The following is a 16,835-nucleotide window of genomic DNA, read 5'->3' as shown; positions in this document are numbered from 1 at the left end:
AAATCCCTCTTCCATTGCTGTGTTTTCTTGTTCGAGGTCATAAAAAAAATGGAAGGTTTCTAAATTTGTTTTATAAAATATGAAAACTTTAACTTGTACCTGATAAAAGTAATGAATGTGTGATCCATACTGTCACCAGCAGAATGGCGATTTCCTTGGTTCTTGCCCTCCCAAAGAGGAAGAATTCAATCGAGAGGCGTAGAGCAGTTTTAAGTAGCAAGAGTTCAGTTAAGCAGAGCAAAAGTACACTCCCGAGAAAGCAGGAGAGCGGGCTGTCTGGAAACCAGAAGCAGCCCCGCAATGGGGTAGGGCCGTGTTTTGTAGAGTGGTGGTCCCTCCCTGTGTCCTGTGTTATTTGACTGACAAATCGATTGACAGCTTTAGGTTATGTAACTTTCCTGCTAGTATGCAGGCACTTACCCATAAGCACCCAAGCAGAACCCATGGGGTGGGGCGGGGAAGCAAAAGCCGCAATGCTAAGTTATTACAAATGAGGCATAACGAACCCTGGGTTACCTTGAGTCACCTTCTCGGTCTTGGTGCGCCTGCGTCAACCTGTGCTGGCGGTTTTGTCTTGCTTGGTCCTGGTATGGCTGGAAACCTAGCAGTGGTCCTTGACCACGAGAGGGAGGATCTCTGGGCATGCTCCAGCCACCGGTGTCCAGGTAGGGGAGGGAAAGACGAACCGTCCAGGATGGGGCAGGCCCGCTCATCTGTGACTCGCTATCCTCATCTTGGCTCTGGGCACCCTCTTCAGATCCTGGGCAGGAAACCCCTGCATCACGACAGCTAGTGGCTGGGGCTCCCCGAGGCTCCCGGCGAGCGCCAGCAGCACGGGAGCTCGGGGGAGTACCCCGAGAAACAGAAGCGGGGGAGGAGGGCGACTCTTCTATCTCTGCCGCCGCCGCCGCCGCCGCCGCCGCCGCCGCCTCAGTGGCCTGGGCACCCTTGAGACTCTGAGTCTCCCCCCGGGCCTGGTGGCGTCTCTCGCGGGCACGGCGCTTCCTCTTCTGGCCCCGAGGCACGATGACACAGGTCAGGGCCAGCAGGCGGGAGTGTGGGCAGGAAGGCAGGCAATGAGGGCACCTGGGGGAGGGACAAGGAGATGCTGTGAGCACCTTCAGCGGGGAGATTCCTCCCTGGCTTTAACCAAGGCCGCCTCTGCAGGGTCCTTGAGGGCACTGCTCGAGGACCCACAGGGCTCCCGTTCTCCTGCTCCGCCTGTCCCCTGAGACCCCTGTGGAGGGCGGTAGAGTGAGCCTTGGGCTACAGGCTGCCAGCCTACCTGAGTGTCCCTGGGGTGACAGAAGGGGCTGCCAGTGGGACCTTCCGCGTTCTAGGGCGGGGAGTCTGCTCAGTTCATCTTCAGGATCTTTAGGTGGACGGCAGCCAGGGCCTGGGCTTCCTCCTCTCTGTTGCTCTGCAGTTGACACCTCAGTGGTCCCGGGGACCCATGAGGAGGAAGTGAGGGGTGCCCCAGCTCACCGCCCTGACAGGGGGAACACAGTGCTGACAGCTCTGTGGAGTCCTTTCTATCCTGGGATCACTGGGTCCTCAGTCCCTATTCAGTGCTCTCAGTTGGCTTCACGTAGGGCCTGGGACCCACCCTTCTGCCCTCTAATGGCTTTACCTTCAGGCTAAGGACCTCACCTCCCTTAGACCTGACGTAAAGGAGCCTCGGCCCGACTGCCCTGTCCTGAGCCTTCAAGTGCTGAAAGCAGGGGCAAGGCTAGACTCTTTGTCGTCCCCACAGCTCCGGGGGTGGGGCATGTTCCCCTTAGTCGTCACTCAGCGTTCTCAGTTTGACTCCTGGGAAGGCCTGTGGCTCCTCTCTCTTTACCTGAGGACATGTGCTCGTAGAAAGGCCCACAGCTCTCTGAGGCCCAACAGAAGGAAGTGAGGGTAGCCTGATTCCCCACGTCTACCTGTGGTCTCCGAAGGCAGAAAGCTGTGGCAGGCGAATCCAGGCCTTATTACGGTTGGCCGCGCCAGTCCTCACTCAGGCTCCTCCGTCTGACTCCTGGGAAGACCTGTAATTTCTCGCTCTCTTCACCTATTAACTGTCCTCCCGTCTCTGTCACCCTGGGAGGAGTTAAGGGTTGCCTCTGCTCGGCCTGACATCTATCCAGGCGTCTCCCAGGACTGACGGCAGGGGAGAGATGATGTGCTGCCCCCATCGTTATGGTTTTCCTGCTCCACTCCAGCCTTAGGTCCTCACCCCAACTCCTAGCACAACCTGGAAAGTCCCCCTGTGCTGAGTCAGCCAGCCTCAGAGCAAAGTCCTCACCACCCTGAGTCCCCAGAAGGAGAAGTCACAGTAGGCCACATGCAGCCACAGCTCTCTCTGAGGGGCTTCTGAGGACTAACAGCAGAGGGCAAGATTCTCCGGGCTCCACTCTTCTGGGCTTTGTGACCTCAGTAGTCCTCACTGTGTCAGGATCTGGGACTCTTCCCTCTACTGACCTGAGTCCTCCAGAGCTGGAAGCAAGTGGGGGACACATCGAACTACCCCTGCCTGGGGCTTCCCAGGGCCGAAAGGGTGGTGGGGCTCTGTGTTCCTCTCTCTTTTCGGTTGGGCGTTCCCCTTGGTCCTCACTCAGGAGTCCTTACACCGACTCTTCCCGTGACCTAGAGAGGCCTGTCCTCTCATACCACAGCCTTTAATTCCCTGAGACCACCTAGGAGGATGTGAGGGTTGCCTCGCGTGGGCATGACTGCCTGTGGTCACTCATGGGCGACAGTAAGGGAGGGATTCTGTGGCGTCCCCACTTTTATGATTTGGGTGGTTCCCTCAGTCCTCACGGTGCTCTGCTTTGACTCTTGGCAGGACCTGGAACTCCTCCCTGTGCGAACGTGAGGCTGGCCCCTGAGACCAAGTGCCTCATCTACCGGAGATGCTCTAAAAGGAAACGTGTGGGGCGCATCATGCCAACATTCCTGGATTTGCCGAGGGGAAGTATCCAGTGGCAGGGCTCTGTTCTAGGTGGAGTCCCTTTATCCTCATTTAGAGTCACTAGATTTCCAGTCTCTACTGAGTGAGGCTGTTCCCAACAGACCAAGGCCCTCGCCTCCCTGAGACCACTCCCAGTGGAAAGAGGGGGCACGTCAGCCAGAAAGCTTTGTCCTGGGCCGCCTGGGGCTGACATCAGGGGTGGGACTCTGCATTCTCCTCTGTTCTGGAGTGAGTGGTCCCCTTGCTCCTCATTCAGGGTCCTCATCGTGATGCCGGACCAGACCCAGGACTCCGCCCTCCACTCCCCTGAAGCTGTGCTCCTCAGAACAAAGGCGTTACCTTCTTGGAAATTCGGAATTGGAAGTCAGGATGAACCAGATCTGTCCAAAGCTGTTGGGGTCTTCTGAGGAGCAGGATTTTACAAGGCCCCACTCTTCTGGAGTCAGTGGCCCCTCAGTCCTAACTCAGGTTTCTTACCTTGACTTCAGGTGGCATATGGGACTCCAGCCTCCCTGCTGACTGTCTGCCTGCCAGCCTCAGGCCAAGGCTTTCACCTTCCTGAGACACCAGAAGGGGAGGTAAGAGACCTATTCCCTGGCTACCCCTGCCGGGGGCCTCTGTGTGGTCCCCTTTGTTATGGGGGGTCCACTCATCAGCACCCAGTGTCCTCACCCTGAATCAAATTAAGGCCTGTTAGGATCCCCTACTTGGGCAGGATTGGAGATGCTGCCACAAGACCAAGGAACTCGCCTCCCTGAGAACCTCTCCACCCTTGCCCCGGAGGAAAAGAAGGGGTACCTTCAGACACACAGCTCTGCCCATGGCCACACAAGGGAGAAAGCAGGGTACACTTTGTGGGGCCCCCTTCTCTTCTAAGGTCCTCACCTTGAATAACTATCAGAGGCTGGGACTCCTCCCTCCACTGACCTGAGGACACAGCTCTTAAACCAAGGCTTTTATGTCCCTGAGAAACTTGAAGAGTAAATGAGGAGATGCTGATCTTTTCAGGTTATCTGGCATTGCATATGTAGAAGACCCCATTGTCACCGAATATTTTTTTTTTTATTCATACCATTCACTTATTCAGCGTTACTATTACTGTGTTCCAAAACAGTGCTTTGGGAACAGGGCCCCTTTTATCCCATGAGATACCTTTTGGAGTGGTGAGAAGAAAAATGAATTAAAAGACATAAGGTCTGCCTTAGGCTGGGAGGAGTGGAAGAGTGTAGGCTCTAGACTATTCCCGACCAGGGGACTAGACCCAGCAAGGTCACTTAATCAGTCTTGTGAACTTGAGAAATTTGCAAGTTATTCACCTAGAAAGGGAGTCTGCCAAATCCTATCCTGCATGAATGTTGGAATGTTATGTACTACATATAAAGCAGTGGCATACTCATTAAGAAATATTGGGTTTTTGATGAATGGCAGTTATGATGTGATTATTATGAACCCCCAAAATACCACCCTCCCATCAGAGTTTATTTTTAATCCAGTAGGTAGCAGAGAATATGCAGTGCACTAGGACAAAAGAAACAAATACTCACAAATGAGAAAGTTTAAAAGAAATAAGGCAAACCACGAATTAAATACCTTTTACTCTATGTTTTCTCCATTTTTTGTTTCCAAATATTTTCTGTGGTCGTCTTTCACGTTTCCATGAAAATCTCTATTGCAGTGCCATGTTTTCTACTTGTGGATCATACAGAAAATATAGATGGTTCGTGAATTTCTTTTACATGTACCAAAACTGTAACTTTAGAACTCTTTAAACAGCAATAAATATGCAAGCAATGTCATGTACGAATTCAATACTCTTAAGAAAACACACTATCTATTACAAGATAAAAACATTTGAAAAAACCTAAATAAGTCAATAAATAAGGTATAGAGGTTACTAGTTTAAAACAGGAAGATAAATAAGATCTATACTTTGTCCCCTCCACCCCTACTACTCTGCACTATTTAGGAGCTTGACTGCTCCCTTCCAAAACAAAGTGAACAAACTGCCCGCGGCCTCCCTCCCTAGATGTGGGAGGAGCTGCGGGGCCTTGGCCCTGGAAGTGCACTGCCCTCAGCCATAGCTGCAGCTCTGGCCGCGGCTCTCACTCCTGCTCTCTCTTCCTCATCTTCCAGAGCCTCCTCATAGAGATCTGGGAAGGCACTGGGGACGGTACCAGCGATCTTGGCCACAAACTCCAGCACTTTCATCTTGCTGGTTTCAGCCAGGGCTCTCGGGCCCCACAGGAACTCATAGCGCGGAGGATCGCTGTTGGGCACCTGGCGGTACGTCAGGTACTTCTGCTGCACGAAATCTTCGCTGATGATCCTCCTGGGCTCCCCAAAGATCGAGTGCCTCCTCCCAGCATACAACCCCACCGCATTGAGGAATTCCCAGATCTCCTCCTCGGTGGCACGGTTGCCCTTCTTGAAGATCATGCCCAGTAGAATCATCAGGAGACCGGACGTGGGCAGCCCCGACTCATCACTCGGCCTTCCCTCGCTGGGGAGGGCCAGCTTGCTGATGAGGGCGTAGGAGTGACGGCTGGGGTCGACTTCCTTCAGCTCGAGGCCAAAGACCAGCTCCATGCACTCAGAGGCTCTCCGGAGGATCTCAGGGAAGTGCTTCGTGTACTTCTTGCTGACAGCCTTCAGCATTTCTGCCTGCGGGATGGGCTCGTTCAGCTTGTACGTCTCCAGCAGGACCTGCACCAACATGCTGGCCTTCATGGACAGAGGATCTATGCAAGTGCTGTGAGTGGAAGGTGCTGTGTGGGAGGTACTTGCACTTTCCTCATCTTGGCTCACCCGGGCACCCTCTTCAGATCCTGGGCAGGAAACCCCTGCATCACGAGAGCTAGTGGCTGGGGCTCCCTGAGGCTCCCGGCGAGCGCCAGCAGCACGGGAGCTCGGGGGAGTACCCCGAGAAACAGAAGCGGGGGAGGAGGGCGACTCTTCTATCTCTGCCGCCGCCGCCGCCGCCGCCTCAGTGGCCTGGGCACCCTTGAGACTCTGAGTCTCCCCCCGGGCCTGGTGGCGTCTCTCGCGGGCACGGCGCTTCCTCTTCTGGCCCCGAGGCATGATGACACAGGTTAGGGCCAGCAGGCGGGAGTGTGGGCAGGAAGGCAGGCAATGAGGGCACCTGGGGGAGGGACAAGGAGATGCTGTGAGCACCTTCAGCGGGGAGATTCCTCCCTGGCTTTAACCAAGGCCGCCTCTGCAGGGTCCTTGAGGGCACTGCTCGAGGACCCACAGGGCTCCCGTTCTCCTGCTCCGCCTGTCCCCTGAGACCCCTGTGGAGGACGGTAGAGTGAGCCTTGGGGCACAGCCAGCCAGCCCTGCCTGGGCGGTACGGGGGTGACAGTGGGGGCTGGCAGGGGACGTCGGTCCTCGTGGTTCCCATTCAGAGTCAGGATGACAGTTGCTGGCAAGACTCCCCCACCCTCCCCCCCCCACCCCATCCCGTCTGCTGCTCTGAAGTTGACACCACCATCTTCCATGACACCCAGGAGGAGGAAAGGAGGGAGCGTTCAGCCCACCACCGAAGGGTCCTGGGACCCTCCCTTCTGCTGCCTGGTGATGGCCCCTTCAGAACAAAGCTCTAACCTCCCTTGGACCTGGCAGAGGAAATTACGGGCAGTCTCAGCCTGACAGTCCTTCCTTGGGAGTTTACGGGTTGGCAGGAGGGGACAGGCCATATTCTCTCTCGTCCCTTCTCTTCGGGGTGGGTGGCTCCCTTAGTCCTCACTCGGGGTCCTCCCTGGACGGCCGGTGCAGCCTGGAGCTCCCCTCTTGCCCCGAGGGCCATCTGCTCGCACCAGTGCCGGCACCTCCTTGAGTCTCATTAGGAGGCAGTGAGGGTGACCACGCGGCCGCATGTGGCAGAGTTTTACCAAGCCTGCAGCGTGCGGCAGACAGGTCGAGGCCCTGTGGTTGGCGGCCCCACTGGTCCTCACTCAAGGGCTTGGGCTGACTCTTGGGAGTGCTCAGGGACGCGCCTTCTGCTGGCCTGCACCTCCCCTCTCAGACAGCCGCCCTCCCTTCTCCGTGTGTGGCCGGAAGGAAGCGGCTGACAGCAGGGGAGGGGTTCTGAGGTGCCCTTGCGACGGGGAGGACGGTCCTCACCCTGACTCCTCCCGTGCCCTGGAAATCCTCCCTCTGCTGACCTGCGGCCAGCCCCTCAGAACAAGGCCCCCTCCTCCCTGAGTCTCCCGCGTCCGTCCGTCCGTCCGTCCGCGTTCGCACTGAGGGAGCCCCTCCATCTTGAGACCTGCCCGGAGGCTCCCAGGCTGACGTCAGGGGCGGGGTCTGCGTGGCCGCCATTCTGGGGTGTGGAGCCCCTCGGACCCCACGAGGGTCCCGTCCTTCACTGCACAGGGCCTGGGGCGCTCCCTCTACTGAGCTGAGCCAGGGTCCACCAACCTCAGAGCGAGGCCTTCCTTGCCCGAGACCCCGCGGGGGAAGCGGATGGACTTGGGGCCTAACAGCCAGGCCCGAGCCTCTCGGGCCGAGAGCAGGGGCGGGGTGGGCGGGGCCTGTGTGGCCGCCTCTTTGGGGAGGGAAAGGGGATTGGGGGTGTCGGGGGCGTCCCCGCACTTCTAACTGGGGTTACCTCACACTTTAACACCTGAGGAGACGTGGGACTCCTCCCGCGGCTCACCCTCGCAGGACGGCAGCTCTCAAAAATGGCCTCGCCCCCACAGCGTGGTTAGGAGGACGTCGCATCCGGTCATGCGCATCTGGGCTCCAGGAGGACAGCAGGGGCGGGGCGGGTCCGGCCGGCCGGGGCGGGGCGGACCCCGGCCGGGGTGGGGTGGGGCGGGGCGGGGCGGGGCGGGGCAGGGCGGGGCGAGGCGGGGCGGGGCGAGGCGGGACGGGAGGTGTGGGGTGGTGCCGGCGGAGCTTCCCGCAGGACTGGCACGTGGGCCTTTCATTGACTCTTGGCAGGTCCTGGGACTTTTCCCTCTGCTGAGCTGAGTCAGCAGGCGTCACACCTTGGCTCTCATTTCTGTGGGCACCCCCAGCCGGAAGTATCTGGGGGCCTGAGCCTCACAGCCATGCCTGGGTCCCCCGAGACTGACAGTGAGGCCTCTTTGGGGCCCCCTGTTCTATGGTGGATGCTGCTCTCAATCCCCTCTCAGTGTCTTCTCTTGACTCCCTGTAGGTGCTGGGCTACCTCCCGTCTGCTGACCTGAGGCCGAGGCCTCGCATCAAAGACATCAGCTCCCTGAGACTGCTGGTGTGAAGTGCAGGCACATCTCATCTGGACACTTCTGCCTGGAGCCTCCCAGAGATGGCTGGTGCAGGTAAGATGAGCTGAGGGGAAAGGAGACGAGACTCTCTTCTGTGGTTTGGAGCCCATCAGGTCTCACTCAAGGTCCTCACACTGACTGCTGGCAGGGCCTGCGATTCCATCCTTCTCTGGTATGACTCCATCCCTGTCCCCAACCATGCCCCACAGAATCCCAGAGGAGTTAGTGAAGGGGCTCCTTAGCCTGACAGTTCTCACCGTGGTCTCTCTTTGTTGACATCAGGGGCATTGCCCAAAAGTTCAGAAATGAATTTCTGTCCTTTTGTACAACTGCTGTGTTACTTGCTATTCTCTTTGAGTCCGTGTGTGATAGTCTATTAAGATGATCATTTAAAAAGGCCAGTTGTCATCCACTAACAAAGTTTCAGATGGTTATCTCACAGCCTGTGGACCATACTGCCACATCCAGCCCAATCTTTGGTGTCCCATGCTCCTGGCATGCGGGCTCTGAAATGCTGCCTCAGGTTCCTTCAGTGAAGCAGTAGAGATTCATGGTCCCAGAGCACAGTGGAAGAATCAAGGGCTCAAGTTTAAAGGCTTTTCTCTAATCAATCCTGTCATCTGCCTCTCTTGCAGGCTACAGACCTGTCTCGAATTCAGGGCATCCCCCTACCTGCCCACACTCAGGTTCTAGTTCAGTGGAGACTTATCGTCCCTCAGGGATTATTTAGTTTTGTGTTTTTGCTTTTGTTAATGTTTTCTCTTTATTCCTTCTGTAATTTTTCCATGGTTGATTTTGGGTACAGGAAACAGTAGCCCATGTTTGATTGTCATCAGCTGCTATGGATAAGGTACTAAATCTGTAAATGAATTAAGGAAAATCGATATTCTTACAATATCTGTGCCTCACGAATACACATAACATACTATTCTGGTTGAGACTTCTTTTTCCTAAGTCAGTCAGGAAATTCTTCTAATTGCCTCCATGTAGATTATATACATTTTTGTATGGTTTCTTTCTAGGTATGTTTTTTATATTATTGCTTTAGTCTCTGGTGTATTTTCTTTTTTTTTTTTTTTTCCTTTTTTTTGATTTTTTTTTAACATCTTTATTGGAGCAGTATTGCTTCACAATGGTGTGTTAGTTTCTGCTTTGTAACAAAGTGAATCAGTTATACATATATCCCCGTATCTCTTCCCTCTTGCATCTCCCTCCCTCCCACCCTCCCTATCCCACCCCTCTAGGTGGTCACAAAGCACCGAGCTGATCTCCCTGTGCTAAGCGACTGCTTCCCGCTAGCTCTCTGTTTGACATTTGGTAGTGTATATATGTCCATGCCACTCTCTCACTTTGTCCCAGCTTACCCTTCCCCCTCCCCGTATCCTCAGGTCCATTCTCTAGTAGGTCTGCATCTTTATTCCCATCTTGCCCCTAGGTTCTTCATGACCATATTTCTTTTTTCTTAGATTCCATATGTATGTGTTAGCATACGGTATTTGTTTTTCTCTTTCTGACTTACTTCACTCTGTATGACAGACTCTAGGTCCATCCACCTCACTACAAATAACTCAATATGTAGGCTTTTTAAACTAGCTCCTTTTGCTAATCAGTATACATTTAAGTTTCTCTATATCTGTTTGTGGTTTGAAATGTCATTTCTCTTCATGGCTGAATAGCATTCCATCATGTGGACTACCACAGTTTGTTTACCCATTCATCTGCTGAAGGTCATCTTGGTTGATTTCAGTTTTTGGCAACTATGAATTTGTGTACTCTTAACATTGGTTTGAAGGCTTTCGGATGGACATAAGTTTTCAACTCCTTTGAGTAAATACCTAGGCGTTTAATTGCTAGATCATATGATAAGATTATGTTTAGCTTAAAAGAAACTTCCAGCCAGTTTCCAGACAGTGTGTCTCTATCACTTTGCATTCCCTTTAGCACTGAATGAGAGTTCCTATTGGTCCCCATCCTTGCCAGCATTTGGTATTGTCAGGTGTTTGTTTTTGTTTTAGCCATATTAATAGGTATCTCATTGTTGTTTAAATCCCAAACTCCCTGAAGACCTGTGATGTTGATCGTCTTTTCGTATGCTATTTGCCGTCTGTGTATATTTTTGGTGAGGCGTCTGTTCAGCTCTTTTCACCACTGTTAAATTGACGTTTTTGTTTTCTTATTGTTGAGTTTTTTAAGAGTTCATTGTATATTTTTGATTCATGTTTATTATCAGATATGTGTCTTACAATTATTTTTTTCCCAGTCTGCGGCTTGTCTTTTCATTCTCTTAATAGTACCTTTTACAGAGTAGAAGTTTTTAATTTTAATGAAGTTCAGCTTATCATTTTTCTCTTTCATGGATTGTGCTTTTGGTGTTGCGTCTAAAATCTCGTTGCCAAACCCAAGATTTTCTCCTATATTTCCTTCTGTTTTTTTGTTTTGTTTTGTTTTGTTTTGTTTTCCCACTCCGCATGGCAGGCAGGATCTTAGTTCCCTGACCAAGGATCAAACCCATGCCCCCTGCCGTGGAAGTGCAGTCTTAACCACTGGACCATGAGGGAAGGCCCGGGCTTTTTTTAAATTTTGAGTTTTCCATTTAGGTCTGTGATCCATTTTGAGTTAATTATTTTGCAACATGTAAAGTCTGTATCAACATTCTTTTTTGTTGTGTGCGCATGTCTAGTTGTCCCAGCACTGTGAGTTAAAAGACTCCTTTCTCTATTGAATTGCCTTTGCTCCTTTGTTAAAGGTCAGTTGACTGTATGAGGGGTCTATTTCTAGGTTTTCTATTCTGTGCCTTGGTCTATTTGTCTCTTCTTTTGCTAATAGTATGTGGTCTTGATTATTGTAGCTTTAAAGTCCGTTTTGAAATCCAGTAATATCAGTTCTCTGACTTTGATCTTCTTCGGTATTGATTTGAGTTGGTTATTATGGATCTTTTCATTTTTTATATAAACTTTAGATTGTTTGTTGCTATCTACAAAATAACTTGCTGGAGTTTTGAGCAGAATTGTATTGCGTGTATAAATCAAGTTGGGAGTAACTGACATCTCAACAATCTTGCATCCTCCTATCCATGAACATGGAGTGTTTCTCTATTTATTTAGATCTTCTTTAATTTTTTTCAGTGACGTTTGTATTTCTCATATAAATCTTATACGTATATTTTTAAGAGTTATTTATAATCAATCTTTTTTTGGTGCTAATGTAAGATGGCATTAGGTTTTTCAATTGCAAATTCCATTTGTTTATTGGACAACAATTGACTGTTGAGTATTAACCTTGGCTTATTAATACCAGGAGTTTTCTTGTTGTTGATTATTTGAGATTTCCTACATAGACAGTTAGGTCATCTGTGAGCAAAAACAGCATTTACACTTGACTGCTCTCATCTGGAACCTCCTCTCTTTCTCACCCCTTGTTTTAACTTGTCATTTATTTAGGTCTTAGAGTGTGTCTCACCATCTTCTTGATATGGCGGCAGCTCCTAGGCTCTAAAGTTCTGTGCACAGTGGCTCAGTCTTCTTTTTCTTACCATCCCCAGTTCTGCCATGGAGCCTTCCAAAGAGTAGATGCTCAATTAATGGTTGGGAATAAGAGTGGCAACGATAAGGATGTCTACTTTATTATTGTTTAATTTCTCTCACAGTCTTGAATAATCTAAGAAAACATCTTTCAATTTTACAAAAAGAAGCACTAAAAGAATAAACCAAACCAAAAATGTACCACCATTTACTCTTTTTCTTTTCTTTTTTACTGGACCCACATTATTTAACTGCCGAGTCTATTCACAGTTCCATGGAAATCCCTCTTCCATTGCTGTGTTTTCTTGTTCGAGGTCATAAAAAAAATGGAAGGTTTCTAAATTTGTTTTATAAAATATGAAAACTTTAACTTGTACCTGATAAAAGTAATGAATGTGTGATCCATACTGTCACCAGCAGAATGGCGATTTCCTTGGTTCTTGCCCTCCCAAAGAGGAAGAATTCAATCGAGAGGCGTAGAGCAGTTTTAAGTAGCAAGAGTTCAGTTAAGCAGAGCAAAAGTACACTCCCGAGAAAGCAGGAGAGCGGGCTGTCTGGAAACCAGAAGCAGCCCCGCAATGGGGTAGGGCCGTGTTTTGTAGAGTGGTGGTCCCTCCCTGTGTCCTGTGTTATTTGACTGACAAATCGATTGACAGCTTTAGGTTATGTAACTTTCCTGCTAGTATGCAGGCACTTACCCATAAGCACCCAAGCAGAACCCATGGGGTGGGGCGGGGAAGCAAAAGCCGCAATGCTAAGTTATTACAAATGAGGCATAACGAACCCTGGGTTACCTTGAGTCACCTTCTCGGTCTTGGTGCGCCTGCGTCAACCTGTGCTGGCGGTTTTGTCTTGCTTGGTCCTGGTATGGCTGGAAACCTAGCAGTGGTCCTTGACCACGAGAGGGAGGATCTCTGGGCATGCTCCAGCCACCGGTGTCCAGGTAGGGGAGGGAAAGACGAACCGTCCAGGATGGGGCAGGCCCGCTCATCTGTGACTCGCTATCCTCATCTTGGCTCTGGGCACCCTCTTCAGATCCTGGGCAGGAAACCCCTGCATCACGACAGCTAGTGGCTGGGGCTCCCCGAGGCTCCCGGCGAGCGCCAGCAGCACGGGAGCTCGGGGGAGTACCCCGAGAAACAGAAGCGGGGGAGGAGGGCGACTCTTCTATCTCTGCCGCCGCCGCCGCCGCCGCCGCCGCCGCCTCAGTGGCCTGGGCACCCTTGAGACTCTGAGTCTCCCCCCGGGCCTGGTGGCGTCTCTCGCGGGCACGGCGCTTCCTCTTCTGGCCCCGAGGCACGATGACACAGGTCAGGGCCAGCAGGCGGGAGTGTGGGCAGGAAGGCAGGCAATGAGGGCAGCTGGGGGAGGGACAAGGAGATGCTGTGAGCACCTTCAGCGGGGAGATTCCTCCCTGGCTTTAACCAAGGCCGCCTCTGCAGGGTCCTTGAGGGCACTGCTCGAGGACCCACAGGGCTCCCGTTCTCCTGCTCCGCCTGTCCCCTGAGACCCCTGTGGAGGGCGGTAGAGTGAGCCTTGGGCTACAGGCTGCCAGCCTACCTGAGTGTCCCTGGGGTGACAGAAGGGGCTGCCAGTGGGACCTTCCGCGTTCTAGGGCGGGGAGTCTGCTCAGTTCATCTTCAGGATCTTTAGGTGGACGGCAGCCAGGGCCTGGGCTTCCTCCTCTCTGTTGCTCTGCAGTTGACACCTCAGTGGTCCCGGGGACCCATGAGGAGGAAGTGAGGGGTGCCCCAGCTCACCGCCCTGACAGGGGGAACACAGTGCTGACAGCTCTGTGGAGTCCTTTCTATCCTGGGATCACTGGGTCCTCAGTCCCTATTCAGTGCTCTCAGTTGGCTTCACGTAGGGCCTGGGACCCACCCTTCTGCCCTCTAATGGCTTTACCTTCAGGCTAAGGACCTCACCTCCCTTAGACCTGACGTAAAGGAGCCTCGGCCCGACTGCCCTGTCCTGAGCCTTCAAGTGCTGAAAGCAGGGGCAAGGCTAGACTCTTTGTCGTCCCCACAGCTCCGGGGGTGGGGCATGTTCCCCTTAGTCGTCACTCAGCGTTCTCAGTTTGACTCCTGGGAAGGCCTGTGGCTCCTCTCTCTTTACCTGAGGACATGTGCTCGTAGAAAGGCCCACAGCTCTCTGAGGCCCAACAGAAGGAAGTGAGGGTAGCCTGATTCCCCACGTCTACCTGTGGTCTCCGAAGGCAGAAAGCTGTGGCAGGCGAATCCAGGCCTTATTACGGTTGGCCGCGCCAGTCCTCACTCAGGCTCCTCCGTCTGACTCCTGGGAAGACCTGTAATTTCTCGCTCTCTTCACCTATTAACTGTCCTCCCGTCTCTGTCACCCTGGGAGGAGTTAAGGGTTGCCTCTGCTCGGCCTGACATCTATCCAGGCGTCTCCCAGGACTGACGGCAGGGGAGAGATGATGTGCTGCCCCCATCGTTATGGTTTTCCTGCTCCACTCCAGCCTTAGGTCCTCACCCCAACTCCTAGCACAACCTGGAAAGTCCCCCTGTGCTGAGTCAGCCAGCCTCAGAGCAAAGTCCTCACCACCCTGAGTCCCCAGAAGGAGAAGTCACAGTAGGCCACATGCAGCCACAGCTCTCTCTGAGGGGCTTCTGAGGACTAACAGCAGAGGGCAAGATTCTCCGGGCTCCACTCTTCTGGGCTTTGTGACCTCAGTAGTCCTCACTGTGTCAGGATCTGGGACTCTTCCCTCTACTGACCTGAGTCCTCCAGAGCTGGAAGCAAGTGGGGGACACATCGAACTACCCCTGCCTGGGGCTTCCCAGGGCCGAAAGGGTGGTGGGGCTCTGTGTTCCTCTCTCTTTTCGGTTGGGCGTTCCCCTTGGTCCTCACTCAGGAGTCCTTACACCGACTCTTCCCGTGACCTAGAGAGGCCTGTCCTCTCATACCACAGCCTTTAATTCCCTGAGACCACCTAGGAGGATGTGAGGGTTGCCTCGCGTGGGCATGACTGCCTGTGGTCACTCATGGGCGACAGTAAGGGAGGGATTCTGTGGCGTCCCCACTTTTATGATTTGGGTGGTTCCCTCAGTCCTCACGGTGCTCTGCTTTGACTCTTGGCAGGACCTGGAACTCCTCCCTGTGCGAACGTGAGGCTGGCCCCTGAGACCAAGTGCCTCATCTACCGGAGATGCTCTAAAAGGAAACGTGTGGGGCGCATCATGCCAACATTCCTGGATTTGCCGAGGGGAAGTATCCAGTGGCAGGGCTCTGTTCTAGGTGGAGTCCCTTTATCCTCATTTAGAGTCACTAGATTTCCAGTCTCTACTGAGTGAGGCTGTTCCCAACAGACCAAGGCCCTCGCCTCCCTGAGACCACTCCCAGTGGAAAGAGGGGGCACGTCAGCCAGAAAGCTTTGTCCTGGGCCGCCTGGGGCTGACATCAGGGGTGGGACTCTGCATTCTCCTCTGTTCTGGAGTGAGTGGTCCCCTTGCTCCTCATTCAGGGTCCTCATCGTGATGCCGGACCAGACCCAGGACTCCGCCCTCCACTCCCCTGAAGCTGTGCTCCTCAGAACAAAGGCGTTACCTTCTTGGAAATTCGGAATTGGAAGTCAGGATGAACCAGATCTGTCCAAAGCTGTTGGGGTCTTCTGAGGAGCAGGATTTTACAAGGCCCCACTCTTCTGGAGTCAGTGGCCCCTCAGTCCTAACTCAGGTTTCTTACCTTGACTTCAGGTGGCATATGGGACTCCAGCCTCCCTGCTGACTGTCTGCCTGCCAGCCTCAGGCCAAGGCTTTCACCTTCCTGAGACACCAGAAGGGGAGGTAAGAGACCTATTCCCTGGCTACCCCTGCCGGGGGCCTCTGTGTGGTCCCCTTTGTTATGGGGGGTCCACTCATCAGCACCCAGTGTCCTCACCCTGAATCAAATTAAGGCCTGTTAGGATCCCCTACTTGGGCAGGATTGGAGATGCTGCCACAAGACCAAGGAACTCGCCTCCCTGAGAACCTCTCCACCCTTGCCCCGGAGGAAAAGAAGGGGTACCTTCAGACACACAGCTCTGCCCATGGCCACACAAGGGAGAAAGCAGGGTACACTTTGTGGGGCCCCCTTCTCTTCTAAGGTCCTCACCTTGAATAACTATCAGAGGCTGGGACTCCTCCCTCCACTGACCTGAGGACACAGCTCTTAAACCAAGGCTTTTATGTCCCTGAGAAACTTGAAGAGTAAATGAGGAGATGCTGATCTTTTCAGGTTATCTGGCATTGCATATGTAGAAGACCCCATTGTCACCGAATATTTTTTTTTTTATTCATACCATTCACTTATTCAGCGTTACTATTACTGTGTTCCAAAACAGTGCTTTGGGAACAGGGCCCCTTTTATCCCATGAGATACCTTTTGGAGTGGTGAGAAGAAAAATGAATTAAAAGACATAAGGTCTGCCTTAGGCTGGGAGGAGTGGAAGAGTGTAGGCTCTAGACTATTCCCGACCAGGGGACTAGACCCAGCAAGGTCACTTAATCAGTCTTGTGAACTTGAGAAATTTGCAAGTTATTCACCTAGAAAGGGAGTCTGCCAAATCCTATCCTGCATGAATGTTGGAATGTTATGTACTACATATAAAGCAGTGGCATACTCATTAAGAAATATTGGGTTTTTGATGAATGGCAGTTATGATGTGATTATTATGAACCCCCAAAATACCACCCTCCCATCAGAGTTTATTTTTAATCCAGTAGGTAGCAGAGAATATGCAGTGCACTAGGACAAAAGAAACAAATACTCACAAATGAGAAAGTTTAAAAGAAATAAGGCAAACCACGAATTAAATACCTTTTACTCTATGTTTTCTCCATTTTTTGTTTCCAAATATTTTCTGTGGTCGTCTTTCACGTTTCCATGAAAATCTCTATTGCAGTGCCATGTTTTCTACTTGTGGATCATACAGAAAATATAGATGGTTCGTGAATTTCTTTTACATGTACCAAAACTGTAACTTTAGAACTCTTTAAACAGCAATAAATATGCAAGCAATGTCATGTACGAATTCAATACTCTTAAGAAAACACACTATCTATTACAAGATAAAAACATTTGAAAAAACCTAAATAAGTCAATAAATAAGGT

At 52.1% G+C, this 16,835-nt stretch overlaps 1 pseudogene across 1 annotated transcript; it reads right to left on the bottom strand.

The window, feature by feature from the left end:
• Window positions 1-4,837: 4,837 nt before the first annotated feature.
• LOC309651836 (melanoma-associated antigen B4 pseudogene) lies at window positions 4,838-6,265 on the bottom strand (annotated as a pseudogene). The gene has a single exon. The product of its transcript is annotated as a melanoma-associated antigen B4 pseudogene (transcript).
• Between the last annotated feature and the right edge of the window lie 10,570 nt (window positions 6,266-16,835).

Source organism: Balaenoptera physalus (genome assembly GCF_965194825.1).
Source record: "Balaenoptera physalus genome assembly, chromosome: X".
Taxonomy (NCBI): domain Eukaryota; kingdom Metazoa; phylum Chordata; class Mammalia; order Artiodactyla; family Balaenopteridae; genus Balaenoptera; species Balaenoptera physalus.
The sequence above is the reverse complement of the archived record's forward strand: the minus strand, read 5'-3'. Positions and strand labels throughout refer to the sequence as shown.